The sequence below is a fragment of the Miscanthus floridulus genome, chromosome 16 (genome assembly GCF_019320115.1).
Source record: "Miscanthus floridulus cultivar M001 chromosome 16, ASM1932011v1, whole genome shotgun sequence".
Lineage (NCBI taxonomy): Eukaryota > Viridiplantae > Streptophyta > Magnoliopsida > Poales > Poaceae > Miscanthus > Miscanthus floridulus.
The window spans coordinates 81,982,763-81,996,397 of record NC_089595.1 but is presented as its reverse complement, the minus strand read 5'-3'; the positions used below and the strand labels follow the sequence as shown (position 1 = coordinate 81,996,397).

General features: G+C 43.5%; 1 pseudogene; it reads right to left on the bottom strand.

Moving 5' to 3' along the window:
- Positions 1 to 2,327: 2,327 nt before the first annotated feature.
- Positions 2,328 to 5,179, bottom strand: LOC136509984 (uncharacterized; annotated as a pseudogene).
- Between the last annotated feature and the right edge of the window lie 8,456 nt (positions 5,180 to 13,635).

Below are 13,635 nucleotides of genomic sequence, written 5' to 3'. Positions count from 1 at the left end.
CTCTGCTTCAATGGCAAGCATGTGTGGCAATAACGGATGAGGCAATCTAACAAGTTCCCTTTCAAATATGTGGTGCATAGCCCAAACTGGCTAGCTGAACTTAGCTACACACTCTATAAAAGCTACTAATGTGCAAACTTGGAAATCAATTTTAATCCCTGAAGAAACTGATGAAACATGTAGCAGAGAAAGATACTTCCACGAGCGATCTCCTCATAAGTCTCATCATCAATTTCCACAGTAGTCACTACCTCTTCAACATCTCCAAGTATCATATTGAGATGTTGGTCATACGCCTGCATTGGAGGAATCATAAAGGCAACTCAGAATCCACAACAAAAATAGGAATTAGATGAAAATCAGGAGGCAATAAAAAGGATGGCACCCATGTAAACACAAAGCTGTTACATTTGCAAACACAATGTGTGCAATAGCAACAGAAGACCAGGGTGGATGATAACAGAGCCTTCTAACATTCACGACAAATCAACCCAAACCATACAGCAGAACATTATAATTACACAAGCTGATATGAGCTGCTTATTATATGGAACATAACAAAAAAAAAGGAAATGTAAGGTCAAGTCAGATGTTCAATTGTTTAGCCAGTTGATGAATGTTCTGTCAAGCAACAAACTTATTATTATGTAATAATCAATAAAATTTGTTATTAATATTTTAGGAAATTAATGTTTCAAAATTACATATGACGATCCCTGGACCCACTAACCAGGGCAGCCACAGCTGTTTATATAATGTCTATAATGTTTTCTTGTACCAAACACTTGCATTAAGAAAAAATAGATGACATCGTGTTGGTGTTTTGGACCGGCGGGCCCTCAACCAACTAGTAAATTTGTACTGCGTGTTCCCAATCTCGGATGGTGATGTAAAGAGACACAAGGTTTATATTGGTTCAGGCAATTCGTGCCCTACGTCCAGTCTGAGAGATTGATCTTGTATTCCTTGCATCGAGGTGCTCGTAGTAGGGGTTTACAAGCAGGGCGAGAGAGGGAGCTAGTCCCAGGTCTCTGTGCGGAGCGGCGTGGATTGCTTGAGATGTTGATCTCAGGCAGCAAGGAAGCGTGCGCGTTACAGAGTGTCGAGCGTGTGTTCGTCTTGTGGGCGTAGGCGTAAGCGTAAGCGTCCCCCTAAAAACCTCGCCCTCCGTCTCCCTTTTATAGTTGAAGGGGGACGGATGTGATACATGTGTTAGCTACGTGGCGTCGTGTGAACAGAGGCGGCGTGTCCGAGCCCTGTAGCCTGTCACTGTGGCGGCATGGTCGATGGAGTGGTCCTGCTCTTGAAGTGCTGGGGCGACGCGCCGGTCACGCCCGATCCTGTGCGACGTGGGAGCTCCAGTGATGGCTTGACGCAGGGCATGGCGGACGACGCGCCGGTCGTTGTGTGTCGACAGCGTAAAGAGCCGGGGCTCAGTTGGTGTCGAGGCCGAGCCATCGTGGGGGGCTCGGCGGGCGCAAGTCCCGAGGCTACCGAGACCCTGAAGTGGGTTGCCGAGGCTTGGAGGGAGTAGTTGGTCCTGTACACTGATTCCGAGGCTACAAGGACCCGAACTTGACTCCTCACGCCGCGCTGTCTTCGGAGCAGTTGGGTTTAGGCAGCACAGTGCAGCATGGGCGTCAGTCGTGGATACAGTGCCGAGCACAGTGGCTGGTAACCCCTGCCCCATCCTGTGCCGGACGGCATGGCGTCGATGTGACCTACGTCGCGTCGGCCACTCCGCTGTGTCGAGCCGTCGTTCGGCTGATATCGCGGGAGTGGTTGATCGCATTAATTGGACGCGACGCTCTGTCGGAGAGATTGGTCGAGGCAGAGGCGACGGGGTTGTTGCCGAGCCGGCCTCGAGCGAGGTGGAGAATCGGCATCTCATCCGAGGCTTTACGAGCGGGGCCTCGAGCGAGACAGAGAATCGGTTCCCCGTCCGAGGCCTTTCGTGCGAGGCCTCGAGCGAGGCGGAGATTTGGTAGGCCGTCCGAGGCCTTTCGTGCGAGGCCTCAAGCGAGGCGGAGAGTCGGTAGCCTCGAACAAGGCCGGGGGTTAGCCGATGGGTGTCCCTTGGCTTTGATTTTGACAAGGTCTAAGCGATTTTTTTGGCTTTTGCTTAGGGGACCCCTTTTCATGGTACCTGACACATCGAAATATAGACTTTTCAGTTACTAGATACATCATGTTAGGCAGAATACACCGCCCGGACAACTGCCTAACCTTATTGCAGCATCAGGCACTGATAAGTGATGACCAACGTCAGTTGACATAAAGGAAATGATTGCTAAGGATCGCTAGGAATCAAGACTGTAAGCACCTCCTTATTCTTTATCATCATGGCTACAATCACTGGCATCACATTCAATCTCGTCTTCACTATTCTCCACAACATGCGCAAGGGAATTGGCTTGCAGCGTCTTAAAACTGCTTATGAAGTCGGTTGCTTCTGAGATGAGAGCATTTTTAGCAGTCTTCACACTACCAGCTTGCTGCTCAGAAAGAGACTTCCCAGAATCAGCAGCTTTAGAGCCTACTGGTGTCCTTCTGCGAGGCCTTTTTGTGCCTTCTCTACGTTCCAATTGATCAATGCACTTCTCATGTAAGATAACATTCTTTATAGGCTTTAGAACTGCTGGGCTCGGTTCAGATGGCTTAGTTCTTAACCTTGAAAATGATTTCTTTCGTGCTGAAGAACTTCCACTGCGCTTGCCTAGAGAAGCTGAATTCATACAACTGTCAGGAGTCCCAGGAGAATCTTCAAAAGATAAGTTCAATTGTAAGGCACTTGGTGAGCATTCAAAAATTGAGAAGTGGTCAGCCTCTTGAGCTTGGTCAATGCGGCAATGCTTCTGCAACAAATGCTTCACTGTCTTCTGAGCTACTAGACTCTTCTGTTTAGCGGTCTTTTGCCTTCCGACCGTAGGTTCCAAGATATTTGGAAGTTCTGGATCAGACAATGTGAAATTTCCTATAGGAGAATATGTTGTTTTACTTGTTCTGGGACGTGGGCCAATTGGAGTCGGTGTTGAGAGGTCAGAATAAATTCTGTTGAAGCAGTCTTCAGCAGATCTCCCAGGCACTGAAAAGAGTTGTGTCAAAAATCACTGAGGCAATAAATGACAAAGGAAGAATCCACACATAAAAGAAGAAATATGCCGGATAAGAAATAGGACCTACCACTGAAATATTCCAGTGAAGTATGGAAAAGAAAAGCAAATTGGCACTATGAAACCTCAGTCTATTTTGATTGTACGATCAAGCCCATTAGTCCCCAAGTTTTTACATTGTGCAATTATTTGTTTAAAAGTTAATGGTACATTTGATAAATTGAGGCCACCAGCTATTCATCTTTTTTCTAAGATGTTTTATTATTTGAACCTGTCTAATCATATCCTTTTGTTCACAGAATTAGCAAATCTGTACACTATGGGAAAAAAAAGAATGAACCGTTATTGAAACTTAATGATGTATGAGATATTGTTTCTACTAAAATGGTGCATTAGAATCTCAATCTTTGTATATACCAGAAGAAAAGGAACCAAATTGATCAGCACAAAACTTAGTTCCATACAACATTAACAATGTTAAGTTTATCAAGGCCCATATATTGTAGGCCCATATGCCTACGAGGACGCCTATATATTGCAATCATCCTCATCCCTAAGGGATATATTATCTTCTCAAATCCCCAAGGTTAGTAACAAACAAGTCCAGTCAACAATTAATGACTTTATTAACTTTCAGCTATGAATCTTCATATGACACCCACATCATAGATACATTTCTAAAACCTTGATAGTAAAAACGGATTGGTGAAACACAATACAAAATAACATGTGAACAGACCATGTGCACTGAGATTCTTTTCTGAAAAATGCAAAAACATTTTTGGCCACAACACTTCAGCATTCTTGTCCTTTTTCATGTAAGCAAGTCAAACTAGTGTATGACAATGTTTCTTCGGTCAGCTCTTGCAACTTATAAGAAATGAAAGACACTAAAGCAAATGATGTAAATACTAGGTACCATTTTTGAAACTTTCTTCCAGAAATGTGGGGATGTGGTCGGGCACTGAAGTAAGCTTTGCGCAATGCCATGTCCTGCTCTTTTGTCCAATCATCAGAACCACAAAAATTTCCCATTCCTTCTCTCTCAGTCCCACTTGGCTTGTTGATGTTTTCATCAATGTTTGTCAGCCTCTCATCACCAATTTTAAGCTTCACCTCAATAGAAGGGTCCTTTTCAATCCTTCTGTGGGTGGATTTACTGGGTTCATTGCGACGAGCAATTTCTTGGCAATACGCAGGCAATGGTTCGGGGTCCTGGCAACTTTGCTTCTTGACACCCTCCTTTCTGTTCCTCTCTTCCTCTTTCCTGTCTGAACTTTACAATGATTGGGCTTTAACTCTTGCTTGTCACTCTTTTTGTTAGATACATCTGAAATATCTTTCCTAGGAGGAAATACAGCACTTCCCCTATTCCTTTTCAGGCTCTCTTGATTTTTGTCTTTCCTATGAGCTGTTTTAGTCTTTCTGTTAGCAGAGGTCTCCCGGCGATTTGGTGGCAACAGTGACTTGCCCAAACTCTTATCTTCCACATGGAATCGTGGGGATCTGCGAAGAGGCGTAATTGCTGATTGATCAGCCCTGGCTTTATGTTCCTACAAGAGGAAGTTCAAATGACAATGCTATTTCTCATGATCTATGAATCAAGTATGAAACGAATCAAGATTCTATCTAACAAACATGATAACATTCAGGAATGAAATGGATGGTACTAGTAGAAAAAAACTAAGTCAAGCAAGAGCAACTCCTACCCCGCTTACATCATCGTCTATCACAATTGGATGCTCAGGGTCTCTTCCAGCGAGCCGCGACAACTGGCGTAATGGTGCCCTCGGCTGCTATGCAGCAGCTCCAGCGTGGCGACCTCTCGCTGTCTTCTTGGGGGCAACCTGCTTCTTCGATGTTTGGAGCTCCTCTTTCTCCTCCGAGTTCTTGGTCTGGGGAGGGAGCCTCCTCTTGGGCAAACTTTGAGGCTTCTTCAATGTTTGGAGCTTCTCTTTCTCCTCCGGGTTCTTGGTCTGGGAAGGGAGCCTCCTGTTGGGCAAACTTCGAGGGGTCGTGTGGTGAGAGCGCAGCCGCCCATTCCACGGCGACATTGGTGTACACATGTTCACCCAGTAACTTTTTTTTGCCAAAACAAAAAACGAAGTCAGTAGGCATAATACATATATAAACTTAGCTAGCATGCCCGCGCGTTGCCACGGGAGTCTCAAAATTTTCTAACACAGTAAGAGTGAAAAATATTGTAGGTCAAAATTAATAGATAAACAAATAGTGTTCGCTCGTACGTTACAAGGGAAGACAAAAAAAATTTAATGCAACAAAATATGCATCAGGACGCACCTGCACTGCACAAAGCGCAAAAAATTCACTGCACCTTTCAGTAAACCTACATGACTATGTTTCTAGGAAACACGCACTGAAAAACTTCCAGCAAACTTTGAAGTGTCCTTTTGACTAATGTATGTTTCTCAACTCAGATACCATGCTAACTGACCAGCTCTCTTACTGTGAGGAGTTATGGAGTTTCAGAGGTTTGGAGGTGCAGCTGGCTACATGATGGCAGAGGCTGCAAACCTTCCATCTGATTGGCCAGCTGAAATTTGGAGATGGTAATAGTACAAAGGATGTGTCTGCCAAATGGTCAGTAGGAGGCCAACTCAAATGGCTGTTGTGCTGAAGTAAATGTATATACTCTTCAAATGAAATCCAGTATGGAGAAAACAAGAATAACAATAGTGATGATGACTAATGGGATATCCTCAAAACACCAACCACCCATATCCAGTCCTAGGCTGCTCTATTTAATATTCAATCATTTACAGCTATTCTCACTCCAGTAGACCGAACATTCAATCATTTACAGCTATTCTCACTCCAGTAGACCGAACACGCTCTCCTCGCTCAAGATCCCCTCTCACTCCAGTGGCCACCACCCGAGCCTATAACCCATGCGACAAAGCGAAGGCGCACGAGGAGTACGACTCACCGTAGGGGCCGAAATAAATGTAGACTTTTTCAGTTGCATGTAAGCCAAAATAAATTTCAGTTGCATGGAGGCTTTTTTCAGTATTGTAGACAGCTTTCTCCCAAAGTATGTATTACTGTTTGCAACATTTGCACCTTATAAACTGTCTATACAAAGAATAAAAATAGGATGCCACCTCTAAAGCCCAAACAAATTTTAGCTATCTATCTAAACCCAGCACAGTTAAATGTGTTAATATCGTGAGCCATCCTCCACAAAGGATATCAGAGGTGAAGTCCACCTTCACCTTAGGACTCTTCTAATAGGCATTGATGAATGTGGTTTGGTTCTGGAAGCTACTCAACGGGATGGTTCTAACTTTGCAAATGAACATTCTTCTCTTTATATTTTTTTCTCTGTACTTACAGAAGGTCTGTGTACTGGCACTATTTTCTCAAAATTGTAATTATTTTGCGCTAAGTGATTAGCATGAAGACAAAGTCTGGATTATGGAAACTCATAAACTGTTGCAACAGTACACAGTACATGAGCGATTTTTTGAGACAGCAACTTGTGCAAATGGATGCGAACAATCTGCTGGTGCCTGTTAGAGAATTTATGAGCAACTAGGAGTAGATCTAGCGGGTTGACTTCACTAATTTGACATGAACATCATACAGTTAGAGAGAGAAAGAGAGAGGCCCATACCTTCGGCTTGGCAGAGGAGGTAGAGGAGGAAGAAGTCGCCAAGGCAGTGGCGACGCAATATGCAGCGGTGGAATCTAAAGGACGACGGCGCGGCCGACGGTGCAGCACGTCCACGATCGGATGGGGCCTTCTAGGGTTTGTCAGTGAGTTAGTAGCGTCAGCCAACCTCGTTCCCCACCTTTCTCTTTTATAGCGCTGTGTGACAGGGGCTCGCCGACCAGAAGTCAGTTGAACACCCCCCGATCAGGACACGGTCAAGGGATCCGACTCGATCGTTGGATCAAGTCGGATGAGATCAATCCTAACATTCTCCCCCTTGATCTCATCTTATACTTTAAAATTAGTCTTAAACTTAAAATACTTAACTTGGCACCCATTTTATTATATATTAGTGTATAGAGCATGCCTCGTCATAATAAGTCAGCACTATCAGATTAACATGCTACAATACACATTTCTATTTTGAAACAGATCTTTAACTTATTCTAGTCCCTTAGTATCCATAAATTATAGGCTTTCCCGTAAACCCATGTCCACTGTGTCTTCTCTGAACGCACTGGGTGGTAAGCATTTGGTAAGCGGATCTGCAAGTACTTGCTCGATACTATATGCTCAATGCTTTCAAAATAATTCTGGATTTTCTCCTTTACAACATATAACTTAATGTCAATGTGTTTGGCAGCACACTTGACCTGTTGTCATAGGAGTGAACTACTTTAAATGGTTATTGTTGTTGTCTACTATTGTTAATCCTGGGTACAAATTCCCTTAACCACTTTTGCCTTTTCCTGAAGCCTCATAACAAGCTATACTATGGGTATGCATCATTGATGATACCACAACGGTTTCTTTGGAGCTTTTCCACAATAAAACTCCAACTGCGAGTGTTCCTAAATCTATTACCCTTGATGATAGGAGCATGCGTAGGTTTACTCGCATGCATACTTTATTTCGTTAGAATTTTTTTCTAAGTATGCCTTTGCTATAGTCCTAATACCTATTTTCTTCTATCTTGGTAAATTTCAATTCCTAGAACCAATGACACTTCACCAAGATCATTCATATTGAAACTTGAGGACAAGAACTTCTTCTTCTCCAATGGCAGATTAACATCACTACTAGTGAGTAGGATGTCATCTACACATAGGATGTGGAAAATGAATTTTTCATTCTTGAACTTTGCATAAACGCTATTGTCCTTCTCATTCTCTTTGAACCCAAACTTTCTTATTGTTTCATCAACTTCAAATACTACTGTCTATGTAGCAGAACCGCCCGAAATAACACACCTTCGGAGGCGCGTGTCTTCTACCAGACACTAAGCACCCCGAAAGAGCTATATCGGACGGTTCGATCGAGCACACCCCAAGGAAGAACTCGAACAATCCATGTTTTTCCTCTAGGATCCAATAATGAGAACGAGTTTATAATACTTAGTCCATTTCATACAAGAAGAGTTTTCAGAAATATATTATTACAATATCAAGTTCAGAGTGCGGAATTTAAACAGCGAAATTGAAATAAACTTCTAACGATAAAATACAAGGATCCGTCTGTGCCCACCAGAAGAATCCTCCACACAACAGTCACTCCTCAAGCTGCACCTGCAATAGGGGTAAATAAACCCTGAGTACGCAATGTACTCGCAAGACTTACCCGACTAGTGGGAATAATTTCTCGACTCCAAAGGATATGATAAGCTTTATGGTTTGCTGGGTTTCCTTTTTGCGAAAAGCAATACTAGTAGTGAATCCTTATGTATGTTTCTTATTAGCAGTCATGATTAGTTTATTATCTAACCATTCTATGTAAGCACCTATTCTACTTTAAAGCAAGAGTTAAGCAATCAAATCCATTTCATCATCTTTCATCTTCCAGTTCTTACTACGGTGCTAGATCATAGACAAGTCGTACCGTATTATATGGCTATTCACGAACCAATGTAGCCCAGCTGGGTACCCCGAAACACATGTCCCGCTTGTACCCTAGGCACAAGTAGAACCAACCCACCACTCTCCTGTCAATGGATCCAGGTCCCTATTCAAATTTGGACTCCGAGCCCCCACACCTAAGTCCTGGACTCAGTGTGGTGCTTAGACCTCTACCATCCCCACCTCTAATCAGTCAGTCCGGAAAGAGCCGGAACCCACGACAAGAGATCAACGAGCCTTCCCGCCCCCATAAGCAAGTATGTGCTCAGGATAATAAGTCTGTGACCTGACTAGAATCCAATGCAGCGGCCAGTCCTTAACCAACATGGACAGGGAAAACAGTGTAACCAAGCTATGCCCTGTTGGCCGTGGGACACAACCTCTTACACCCACCAATACCCGTACCATATCCCTACCTAGTCTTCATTTCCTTTCACCATTTTATCATGAGAGTAATATTAATAATCACCTATTACAAGTAACGGCAGGTTACTCACGCTACCGAAAAACCTAAGCATAGTAGCTACGCGGCCTAAGCTAGTAGGACTCATAGGTAAGGTATATCTATGCATGTAGTTTCAACACTAAGCCTGTAACGTAAATGCATATCACATATATATATCCAGTGATTATTCAAAATAAGGGTCATGCACCGAGGCTTGCCTTTGGCAGGTGGGGTGTCAGCTCAGTCAGTCAGTGGCGGCTCTAAGATCTCCTGCACGATGATCTCCTCCTCGTACTCCTCGATCACCTCCTCGAACTCGTGGTCTTCGATGGTCACGATCTCCGACAACTCGTTCTCTACATGCATGCGACGATGATGCAACACATAGTATTTTAGCAATAGCAGCTCCTAAAATAAGAATACACATGATAAACTACTAAGCTAGCTCTAATGACTAAGATACTAAGCTAACTATCATCTTCATCAAATAAAGTATTGGATTCAATTAACAAACACCTAGCTTTACAAATGAAGGATATATCTTTATTTCTACTAATGATTTAATGTATATTTGAAACAAAGAGCATTTAACTACCCTTATGTTAAGTCTATTCTACAGCTACAAATATTACAATGAGCACATAATAATACTATGAAGCTACTGTAAAATTTTCAAAGCTAAAGCTATCACCATTTTGCCACAAAAATTCCTACAATATTTAACCTAATAATATTAAGCACTCTCAAATGATTTAATAGCTCCTGTTATCAACATGTATATATATGAACCAAATATACTAATAGATAGAACATAATTTTAAGAACTTAACAAAATTTATTTCATAATTTTTGGATACCTACATTATTTTATATTAATTACCAAAGTTCAGCTCAGAATTAAAATGAAAAGCTATTTCTATTCTCCACGAAAAAGCTAAACTGATTTCGGCCCACATGCAACGCAGCGTGCGTGCGCGCGAGCGCACGGCGGCCCATGGTGCGGCCCACGCGAGGAAGCCCTGCGTGCACATGCATTCTTGTTAAAATGCCCTCGCGTTACCAGAAAATCGCGCGAACACTACACGTACTATTTCTATAGACGGCGACTTTACAACGGAACCCTCGGATATTTTCACCTTAACACTAGAGAGGTCCCCGGGACGCCCCGCACTCACTAGCACGGCAGGCGGTGGCACTAGGCGTTACGCTGGCCACCCAAGACCCTCATAGACCTAGATAGGGGACCGATGCTCACCTATGGGCCAACGCGCGATGATGGGCTATGGTTGCACGAACGGGAGTGAAGCGGAGCGGGCTCTCCCAGGCAGCGGATGACCTACAACGGTGGCAATCCATGTTCCGGTGAGCCATAGCGCTAACAGGATGGTAGAGATAAGGGATAAGCACTAAGGGCACACCGCGAACCTAGCTAAAGTGGTGGTTCGGCCGGTGACTACCTGAGCAGGGCTAGCCACATGCGCGCGACAAGCACAGTGATGAGCTACGGCGGACACGACCGTGTCAGCGGTAGTGGGGAGGAGGTAGGGTTCCCACTGGCGTGCACATGGTGCAGAGGGAGCCAAGGCGAGCTAGTGGTGCAGAGATTTGTGCGAGGTGAAGTGATGGAGGCTAGCCATGGCACAGGCGGTGATGGGTCTTAACGGCACGGCGGTGGGCAAAGCATCCAAAATTAGAGCTCGGCTGAGCCACAATCAAAGCAGGGTGGAGGCGGCTGGAGAGGGGACATGAAGGTGGAGACATGAGCATGAGGAATTGATGAGAGGTGCCCGCTCTCTGGCTCACCATGACGTGACACGACGATGGCAGGAAGCAGAGAGAAAAGAGAGAAAAAGAGAGAGACGACGCGACATGTGGGCTCGGCTCGTCCACGCCTTGGCGGGACGCGAGCGGTGGGATCGAGAGGCCCATGCGTCGGCACTACGAACAATGCGTGCGCGTGTCCAACCGGCATGGCCCGTCCACCGCAGTGTCATAAATGGCATGGCAACGGTGGCTCGCCCAAGTGCGCGCGACAGAGGCAACACGCATAGGGCCAGCAATAGCGTAGAGATGAAGCGGACTGGCACAAACATGACGATGATGCGACAGTAGTGGCAGCATCACGATTGACCTCGGTAGTGCGGATGCAACGGCAGCGCAGCGTGGCCATGGCGGCACCCATGGCGGCAGCGAGAGGCTAGGCAGCAGGACGTGGGGCCAACGGCTCGCTGCGGCTGGCCTCGGCCAAGCCCAGGCGGCTCTACCAGCCATGCGTGGCGGCACGGTTGACCGTGCAGGACGCGGCCATGTGCGCGGCGTGGGAAGGCCATGCGGTGACCGCGCACCCGATGCTAACCAACCCGAGACAGTGGCGCGCATGAATTTTAAAGCGTTCAATACGACCAAACGGTTGCTCCCGGAGCCAAACCAGCTTCACCATGCCCAAGATGGCATATGAGACTACAAAATCGAGCTATAACACTATACCACCCTTTCACCCAATCTCTCACAATAAATTGCTAAACATAGCAATGTCTAGCTGTCGGCAGACTTGAAAATTTCTAAGTTTTTGAGCTGGATTTGTTTTCAAGTTCCGTTTCTAGACTATTAGAAATACCAGCTAGTAACATTATTTTTCGACCGCAAGTATTTCATTATCATCTATATAGTTTATACTTCAAACTTTATTTAAGTATCACATACATGTTCTATAGCATTTTTGCTTAATAAAAATTGGTTTTAAACCCTAAGTCATATAACATGACTATCGAATCAACTTTCGTTTTGCATTTTAGTTGATCGTTTTGAGTTACGGAAATTAATCTACACACTTTATTATATACATTAACACATAAACATGATGCTCATAATATATTTTAGTAGATGATTTATTGTGTAACACCGAGGGTGTTACAGTCTAGAGGCTTGTTTTAACCCATAAATGGATTTCTGCAGGCGGCATCCCATACCTTCTTTTGCTTCCACGATAAAACCTTTAGATTGTGCCATGTAAATGTTTTCATACAAATTCCCATTGAGGAATGTCGTCTTTACATCTATCTGATGTAACTCTAAATTATAATATCCCACTAACGCCATTATGATTCTAAAAGAATCCTTGCATGAGACTGGAGAAAAAACTCTTATTGTAATCTATCCATTCTCTTTGCATAAAGCCTTTTGCTATAAGTCGTGCTTTATATCTTTTCGCATTCCATTTGGAGTCAAATTTTGTCTTGTAGACCCATTTATAGCCTGTTGTTTTGGCTCCATTGGGAATTTCTTCTAAGTCCCAAACATCATTGGTATTCATCGAATTCATTTCAGCTTCCATAGCTTCTTGCCATTTAGACGAGTGAGCGCTTCTCATGGCTTCTTCAAATTAGGTGGGATCACCCTCTATTTGAATTTCTTCACTAACATAGACTTCATAGTCATTAGAAAAAGCTGGTTTTCTAATTCTTTGAGACCTTCTAGGGCCTCAGCTACTGGCACTTTCGTATGTGGCTGTTGTTGTTCTTCATTGCCAAGAGACAATTGATTCTACATGCTCCTGTATTACAAGATCCTTATTTATATTATTCATCTTCTTCAAAGAGCTAACAACAAGTGTTGTGTAAGTCATACAACATCAATAGGTATTGAGAAATTTATTGTTTTTGAATCACTGGAGTGGACAGGTAGTCCCGCTTCTCTTCAAGTGTTAGGTCTCTACATACCATGCTCCCCCAGATTATCCCATCTTCTGTAAAGATAGTGTATCTTCAAAATTCTTATTTGGGTTTAATATGTTGAAACCTCATATAGCGCTTTAAGCACTGCCTTAATATCTCTGAGGTTTTTCTAGTATGAATTTTGGTGGACTACGCTATCTTCCTATCTAAACTATAAAGGTCTAGGAATTTAGCTATTTCTCTGCTTAGGGGTATCGTTATTATGACAGTTGTACTCCTTCGATGGTCACATTCATCTTAATTGATCTTTATCTCACTCTTAATGAAGAGTATTTTCTTAATTGATCTTTATCTTATTTTTCTTAATTATATCTTTCTTAATTGATCTTATAATTTTCCCCCTCAAAATGTGGCATAAACTTTATTGCCATAATTTCGAGAACTATTCAGAACTTCTGTAAACGAGGAGACACTTATGACTTACTTCATTCACATGATTATATCATGTAAACAAAGTTATTTCTTAATTCGTATAGGAGTACACTTTTCTCATTCCACTTCAAGAACTCAACAAGGTCTTTTATTAGCACTACTTCTACAAGTCACGCTCGCATATTTTTCTGATCTTTTGGTTAGTATTGACCATGACGGTGCATTGCTATTGTGCCATGGTCAATACTAGGATAGCATAAGAGCTCTCGTTATGTGGGATACACAAAAACATATGAGTCATCATAAAACTTCTCCCGCCATGCAGGATTGACTAGCATAGGTATTATGCCAAACTTCTCATGCGGGATAATTCCCTAAATGGGACGTAATGTCGGAATTAGCTCTC